Genomic DNA, 9,225 nt, shown 5'->3' with positions numbered 1-9,225 from the left:
TTTCTTGGTTTGTGAGGGGTGAATTCCTGAGATTTCTATTCAGGAACATGACGTCTTTATTCCCTATTCTCACAACATAAAAAACATTCCCAAAGATATACTTTTAGGTTCTGCCTTTCTTATTGCCCCACCTTAGTTTGAAGATGTTGAAACTGCCTCTTAAACCTTTTGAAATTTTTGAAAAAGGGCTTTTCTCAGGCTACTTTCAGGTCCAAACAGCAAAAATTCCAACTGGAATTGACTTAGAATATAGAAATATGTCTAGTACTAAAGTTCTAACATGATCAGTGTCTCAGCAACACCAGAAACTTCTTTATTTCTGCTTTTTCATCAGCAAATTTCCTTGCCCTAAATTCTGATATAATTGTTAAGTATCATATGCTAACAACTTGGCCAGTCAGAAAGGTAACTATACCTATCTTGTGTTCCTAAAAATCTTGCAACAGACTTCTCATACTTCATGAGTCATTGCTATGTGCCATCTCTCATCACCATGGGCTTAGAAGCCATCAGGTTTGCCCAGAAATGAATGCATTACTCTAATGTGAATGATTTACTGGAAAATTTTCTTCACCAGCACTTACTTACATAAACACTTCTTAAGTCTTGTATGAAATATAGTAGGCTCAAGTTTTCAGCCACATGAACACTTAGTGTGGGAACTTAAGATATGCAGCAATTCTTTCTGAAGGGTTGTTTTGGAAGATAGTTTCTGACTCACCACTGCCAACTAAATGCCTACTACAGTCCCAGTCATTGTGAGAACTAAACCTCTCAAGGATTTCCAAAGCATTCTAATTAAAAATTGGATTTTATTAGAGTCATCCTCAGGATCAGCAAAACAGGTCCTATTAGGAAGGGAAAAAGCTGCCTCTTAGGTAGGAATCCATAGCTACTATTCTCAAGCTCTGCCTCACATGAAGTGAATATATAGTTTCACTTACTTTTTTTTAATTTATACATACAGAACTGGGCTACAGGGCAGAGGTGCAGGGGAGGCAACAGGATTCACCAGAGATAAGAGTGGGGGCAGAACAGGCAGATCAATGAGAGACAGGAGAAACCTGCTGGGCCATGCAGGTCACCTCACTGGTTGGGGATCAGACAGTAGTGGCTGCTGCTAGCTTGCAGTGCTGCACCTTAACCCATTGTGCCACCAGGGAAGGCCCCTCAGTTAACAATTGTAAAAGGAAATTACGAATTGTTCTTAACTTGTCTCCCTTTTGTGGGACAAATGTTTTATAATTGCTTGAACCCAAAAACCTGAAGAGTACTACATCTTCACAAACCTTCACAGTACATCCACAATTGTTATCTCAGTTCTTTACCACTTAAGTGTAACTATTTGATTATTCCAAGGAGTCTTGCCACTTAAAAACTAATCCTTGCTACTTTGTCACTCCCCCACAGCACCTGTTCTAGGCCTATTGGAGTCATATAAACTTGCTCTTTGCTACAATTTTATTTTGTGATCTTCACCCTTGCTGTAACAGTCTTCTCACATATTTCCACTTGGGTCATTTCTTGCCTTTTTTTTTTTTTAAAGGTGTTCAAGAACTGGGGTACAGGCCACAGGTGTTGAGTGCGGGGTGAGAGGATTCACCAGAGACGGGCAGATCTACTGATAGACACTACTGAGGGGAGCAGCAGATGAGTCAGGAAATAGGCCATGCCATGTGGGTCACCTCACTAGTTGGGGATCAAATGTCCACTAAAGTGGGTGCGGCTAGCTTATGCTATGCCCTAACCTGTTGTGTGACCAGGGAGGGCCCTCTTGTTTTTATAAGGCTTTGAAATGTCATAAAATAGTCTCTCGTTTCCTATCCTTACTCAGTTTTGTAACAGAAATTTTGTCCTTCCCTCATGAAATTCACATGTTGAATCCCTTAAACTTGATGGTACCTATATCTTGTGACAAGTGATGGGTCACCAGAGTTAGGATCTTTATGAAAGAAGTTCCAGAAATCCATCCCTTGTATACTGTCATGTGAAGACAGAGCCTCAGAGGGTCTTCACCTGGGTATGCTGGCATCTTGAACTGAAGACTTCTGCCTCTAAATCTGAAAACTTACTTACAAATTTAAAATGACTTTATTTGTATTATCTTGTTATAAACAAACCAAATGGAAAAATACATTCACCAAAATGTAAGCTACATGAAGCCAAACATTTACTCACTGCTTTTTCCCCAATGTGTATAGCCATGCCTACACAGAAACATCAAATTGTTATCCCACTGTCAAACGGTGGTGTGGTTCCTCCATTTCAGAGATTATGGTCCCTTAATTTTTTAATTTATACAAGTTACATTCTCACTTGTCAAGAATAATAGGAGCAACTTTCAACAAACCAAGAAACTAGAACTAAGTTCCTAAATAGAAAAATCACCCAAAATATAAGAAGACAGACTTGCTGTGATCATTTCACAATATATACAAATACTGAAACTAATACATGTCAATTATACCTCTTTGAAAAACATGTATTCTAAAAATAAAAAGAATCCAAGGGAGATATTGAAGAATGTAGCCTAAGATTTTCCTGGACCAGCCAAATAGATCTGTATTCATCTCCCAGGTATTGTACAGTTCTATTGCTGATACAGTCTATGTGATCTTGAACCTTATGCTGATACAGGGAATAAACTTTTCCTCAACTGTCTTGAAAATTTCAACCCTATTCTTAGAAAAGCTGTAAGGCTAGTGTAACTATATCCACCTTTCAAGTAGATTCAATTAGCACTCTGCCACTGTAGCATTTTCAGTGTATATCACTGAAAATTAGTGTATGTTCGCACAACTAATAAAAGCAGGAATTTTAGGTCAATATACTATTACCTACACACACCCCCCTTATTAAAATTAGCCTGTAGCTGTCTCAGCACATATTGTATTAACCTGGGGTCATATCAAAGATCTCATGCATTTGTTTCATCTCCTTTTACCTAAGAAGAGTTTCTTTACCCTTTGGTTTTTTCATGACATTGACCTTTTTGGAGGGTACAGGCCTTTTGTTTTACAGAAAGACCCTTGCTTTGGATTCACTTGAAGACTTATGTTCAGAGACATGTATATATAATTGGTAGCACTCCTGTTTCTTTACCACATCAACTATCAGGAGGAGTAAATGGCAGTTTCATTGATTCACAATTCTTGATTATAAAGATACCTTTAATAAGTAATCTGTAGGGGTAGTTTAAATAGAAGATGCCAATGAAATAGAAAGCAAGTGCTTATTGCTGGTGTATGAAGCATGGGAAGTGAAGAGACAAACTCAAGATTTTAGAAATGAATTGCTTTCCAGACAGACCCTTCACTATTTTAGATGCCATTGGTACTCTATTCCCCTGTCTTGCGGCTGCTTTGTTAAGGGCTATGCCTCCTCCCTTTCCTGTCTTCTAGTATCAGAAGGACAATGAAATGAACAAAAGCCCTAGACAGAAAAGCTATAGGGCGACCTACATTACTCAACCTGTGAACAGCACAAAGGAGGTAATTTAGCAATTACAGAACAAACTATTGAAACAGCCATTTCAGTAGGTCAAAAACAGAACAATTTTATATTGTTAAACCTAATACAACGCACCATCAGCAAACCCATTTCTGCTACAGCAGGTCAAGAAACAAAACTCTCTTTACACTAGAGAGCACTGCAGCTAAATCAGCCTTTATATTACAAGCTTGAACAGATAAAATCATGAAACAGAGAAATTAAATGTTTCACCAAAAATCACAAGTTTTCCAACAAGTTCTTACAGACCTAGACCTAGCGGGTGAAGATCTGAGGCAGTGGTAACAGGCTGTGGTGAGGAGAGGAGGAGGGGGAATTGTCCATAAACCTCTGAATATAAAATATGAGACTATGAGCATTTCTCTGGGGAAATGATCCATTGTTTTACTCATTTTGATACTTTTACCAAAAGGGGTAAGAACCACAGATTTCCTAAGTGGGAAACCAATCAACCTTATTAGTCTAACTAGCTTAAATTCAAGTCATGTACCTTCCAGTTCTGTCCCCTTGCCATTTGCCATCTTCTCACTCCTGCCTTTGCAGTCTCGGGCATCCTCATCTCCCCACTTCCACAAAGTCTTCCCCACTTAGCCTACTCTGGCTGCTTCACACAGACACACAGAATCTTCTTTTTTTTTTTTTTTTTTTACTTCAATATACAATTCAGCAACTTAGATCTTTTATTGTATTTTCTCCTCCTTGGATTATCTTCCCTTGGACCATTTAGGAACAAATTCCAGAAATCATATTTTACTCTACAAAATAAAGCAATGTCATGATCACATCTTTAAAATGTCAACAACTCGGGCCCTCCCTGGTGGCTCAGCGGGTTAAAGCACTGCACTGAGAGGCTAAAGTCACTTCCGCATGAGTTCGATTCCTGCCTGCCCCAGAGGAGGAGATCCACATGGCGAGGCAGACCTCTCCTGACCCGCCCGCTGCTCCCCTCAGCAGTGTACTTCGTCGATCTGCCTGTTCTGCTCCCCACTCTGTCTTTGGTGAATCCTTTCACCCTCCGCATCTCTGGCCTATACCCCAGTTCTGTATGAATAAATAAAAATCTTTAAAAAAAAAAAATGTCAACTCTTTTAGTAGCAGCATCTGAATGTTCAAATTTTCCAATTGCTTTGTAAATTTTACAACTGTTGTAAAAAGGGCCACATTTTATATTGGTTTATGTCCCCTCAGTCCCTTCTGTCTACAGGTTTCCCTACCTCTTTTTTTCCCCATGTTTTGCAATTTATTTCTGGAAGAAACTGAACCACTGGACAGTCTACATTTTATTAATTGCATCCTTGTGATGTCATTTAAAATTCTTGTGATGCCATCTGCCTGTGTTCAGTTTTTTTGACAAATCTAGGTAGTTACGTACTTCCATCAGAGGGGTTGGGCTTTTGTGATATTAGTAGTCGTTAATGATTATTACCCAGATTTCCAATTTCATTAAAGGTACACTATTCTACTTACTTTTTCTCTAATGAGAAATATCCCCTCATATGAAGTATCTATCTACCCCAAGGTACTTGAGGAAATGATCCATTGTTTTTAAGCATTTCTTGATGATAGACTGATCAAAAAGGGTCAAATCAGCTAAATCAGCCTTTAGTATTTTTTTTTTAAGATTTATTTATGCATACAGAGCTGGGGTATGGGTCAGAGGTGCAGAGCGATGAGAGGATTCACCTGAGACAGAGTTGGGAACAGAACAGGCCAACTGATGAAGTACACTGCTGAGAGGAGCAGCAGGTGGGTTAGGAAAGGTCTGCAGCGCCATGTGGACCCAGGGCCGGGATCAAACTCATGCTGAAGTGGCTGTAGCTTCTCAGTGCTGTGCTTTTAACACGCCGTGCCACCAGGGAGGGCCCAGCCTTTAGTATTACAAGCTTGAACTGATGAGATCAGTTCACTTTAGAATAAATTGGTTCTGTAGCACTAATCAAAGGTGAGATCAATGAATTTCATGGCTATCACTATGAACTCATGGATTATAACTTACTTTATGTGTTTCAAGTCACTGGAATTCTTACTGGCATTTGTTGTTTTAACTTTCCCTGGTGTAAACCTCTCCCTTTTGACGCAAAGTTCTTACAAGACCCCAGTAGTCTATTAATTTCTTTCCTTATTGATATAAACAAGGTGTTTTGACGCTTACTCATTTTTGCTATACTCTTAAATACAGCTATTTCTCATTTTATACTGTTACCTATTTGTTTAATGGTCTTTTTTTTCTCCTAAAAATGATCATAAATGTAATGACTGCATTGCATCTAATGTTTTTCAGCACTCTTCCCACTGTAGGCAAAGTACTAGGACATGATATTTATGAATTTGAACTAAAAACTTAGCTTCTGTCCAGCTATCTTACAAGTATCTTTACTGAGTAAAAAAGGAATTATTTTGTAAATACTAATCACTTACTGCCCAGAGTAAATCATCCACAGGCATGGGTCAGTGACTCCCTGCTGGGTTTTTTTTTTAAGATTTATTTATCTGGCCCTCCCTGGTGGCACAGCCAGTTAAAGCACCGCACTAAGAAGCTTAAGCCACTTCCTCATTAGTTCCATCCCCGCCTGCCCAGGAGGAGATCTGGCGCGGCAGACCTCTCCTGACCCGCCCGCTGCTCCCCTCAGCAGTGTACTTCGTTGATCTGCCTGTTCTGCTCCCCACTCTGTCCCTGGTGAATCCTCTCACCCTCCGCATCTCTGGCCTGTACCCCAGTTCTGTATAAATAAAGAAATCTTAAAACAAAAAAATTTATTTATCTATATAAGAGCTGGGGTACAGGCCAGTGATGTGGGAGGTAAGTCCACCAGAGACAGAGTGGGAAGCAGCAGGCAAGACAGAAGAGGTCTGCTGTGCCATGTGGGTTAGCTCCCTGGCTGCAGATTAAACTTGTGCTGCAGTAGCTGCCAATAGCTTCATAGTGCAGTGTCTTATAACCCCTTGTGCCACCAGGGAAGCCCAATGCTAGTTTTTCTTACATGGAAAACTAGGAAGACCTATTCCATCTAATGAGCACCCCCTAGAACAGGAATTCTAAAAAAGAGATAAAATTTCTAGAACTGAAAGAGAAAAAAAAAAAGTTCCCTATATGCATTATTAAATCTGGAAATCATTTTAGGGTAGAACACTGAATGTTCAATATCTGCTTAATTTAACAAGACTACAAATTCATGTGAAGATGTTTGGTTTTCCAGAGAAGTTGCTCTCTTTCCTTAGTTGTAAGTCTTCCTTCCCACTAAGGGGTCATGTTTCCTCCAGGAGTCCACAGTGGGGTAATGATACCATACTCTGGCCCATTTCAAGTCACTTTCACACAGCTAACACTCTACTGTTAAGCAACTATGTCTTATGTCAATTTACACAGATCTTTAATTCTGTAAGTCTTATTTTGAATTGCTACAGGTTGGGTCTTTATTGGCTTTTATTTGCTGCAAGATTTCTGTATTTTCTTAAGGATAAAATCTACATAACTGCATTCCTCAAATTCATTATGCTTAGTAAGAATTTGAGGGTAGATTAGACATTCCTTTAGTGATTTCCATCTTCTCTAGGAAATTATAAGCATTTTAGATATAATCTAATTTAGAGATTTTTCTACTTTTCATTTCCCTAGGCACAAATTTTTTCTTCCCTCTTTTTTAAACAACAGAGTGCAGAGAGAACTCTTTGATGGATCAGAAGCAGGGAAAACACAGAAAAAAAACTAGTAAGATACCTAGGGAAAAAAAATCACTCATTCTTCTAATACTGTTTATATAAATAGCTAGCATTTTAAACGAACTTCTGAAAAGTTCCAAATTTCTATCAACTAGTAAATAATGTATTTTAAACAAGAGAAAAGACCCCACAGATGTATTTTACTGGGAACAACTATCCACCAGAAGAAACATCCCTAAGAATTGTATTTTTGGATCTGCTCTATCTTCATTCTTCAGAAGAATAACAAAGTGAGCAATGTGACAAGTTCCCAGCATATGTGTATACAAAATAGGGGAAGAGGCTCTTTTTTTTTTTTAAAGACTTATTTATGCATAAAGAATTGGGGTACAGGCCAGAGGCACAGGAGCGGTGAAATGATTCACCGGAGACAAAGTGGAGAGCTGCACAGATGAAGTACACTGTTGAGGGGAGCAGCGAGTGAAACAGGAGAGGTCCACTGCACCATGTGGATCAGCTCCCTGGGTGGGGAACAGACTTGTGCTGAAGTGGTAGCAGCTAACTTTGTAGTGCACTGCTTAAACTCCTTGTACCAACAGGGAGGGCCGTAGGGGAAGAGGCTCTTTCTCTTCTTGACAGAAGAGGCAGCACCAATAAATTCAAGACACTTAACATTATGGTCCCAGAAGGCATTGTTACTAGAGGTAATGAACATTAAAATTACCTTACAAGAGAATAAAGCAGGACCACTATCTTACATCATATCCTAGAATCAAATCAAAATGCACTAAAAACTTTATTGTTTAAAATACTTATTTATTTATGCATACAGAATGGTATGGCATACCTCTCCTGACCAGCCTGCTACTCCCCTCCGCAGTGTATTTCAGTCGATCTGCCTGTTCTGTTCCCCACTCTGTCTCTGGTGAATCTTCTCACCGCCCCCCACACCTCTTGCCAGTTTTTGTATGCATAAATAAATAAATCTTTTAAAAAATGAAAATAATAGGAGCCTCCCTGGTGGCACAAGCATAGCACTATGAAGCTACCTGCAGAGACTGCTGTACAAGTTTGATCTTCAACCAGGGAGGTGATCCATATGGCGTGGCAGACATTTCCTGTGTTGCTTACTGCTCCCCTCTGCAATGTATTTCAGTCAGTCTGTCTATTCTAATCCCCACTCTGTCTCTGGTGAATCCTCTCATCCCCCCAATCTCTGGCCTGTACCCCAGTTTCTGTAAAAATATAATTACCATACGATCCTATAGTCCCACTTAGGGCTACTTCCCAAAGAATATAAAAATAGTAACTAGAGGGCTTCTCTGGTCACTTAGCTAAGAGTTAAATCTCAGTACTATCAATGCTCCTGGACTGAGTTTAATCCCTGGCCAGGGAGCTAACCCACATGGAACAACAGACCTCTCGTGTTGCCCACTGCTCCTCACAGCAATGTATTTCAGTCAGTCCACCTATTCTGCTCACCACTCTGTCTCTGGTGAATCCTCTCACCCTCAACACCTTAGACCTACACTCTAGTTCTTCTACAAAACAAAAAGAAAACAGTAATAATAACTAAAAAAGACACCCGCATCCCAATGTTCTTTACAGTTAACAGCAAAATACAGAAACAACTCAGGTGCCCAAATGAATAGTTTAAGATGTAGTATAAATACACAGGTGAAATCTCATGTGTGACATGTATAGACCTTGAAGGTTTTATGCTAGATGAAATAAAACTGAGGAAGATAAATACTATAGGACTTCACTCATTTGTGAAATGTAAAGAAAATGGAAAAAAGCTCTTATAGACTCCGACAACAGAATGAGGGTTAAAAGAGAGGAAGGAGGGCCCTCCCTGGTGGCACAGTGAATTAGAGTGCAGCACTGCGAGCTAGCAGCAGCTGCTTCAGTGCTGGGTGAATCCCTGGTGCCGGAGATGATCCACATGGCGCAGCAGACCTCTCCTGTCTCGCCAGTGCTCCCCTCATCAGTGTGTTTCACTTGATCTGCCTGTTCTGCTCCCCACTCTGTCTCTGGTGAATCCTCTCACCCTCC

Source organism: Condylura cristata, unplaced genomic scaffold (assembly GCF_000260355.1).
Source record: "Condylura cristata isolate star-nosed mole 26May11 unplaced genomic scaffold, ConCri1.0 scaffold00021, whole genome shotgun sequence".
Taxonomy (NCBI): domain Eukaryota; kingdom Metazoa; phylum Chordata; class Mammalia; order Eulipotyphla; family Talpidae; genus Condylura; species Condylura cristata.
Note: the sequence above shows the minus strand (reverse complement) of the source record.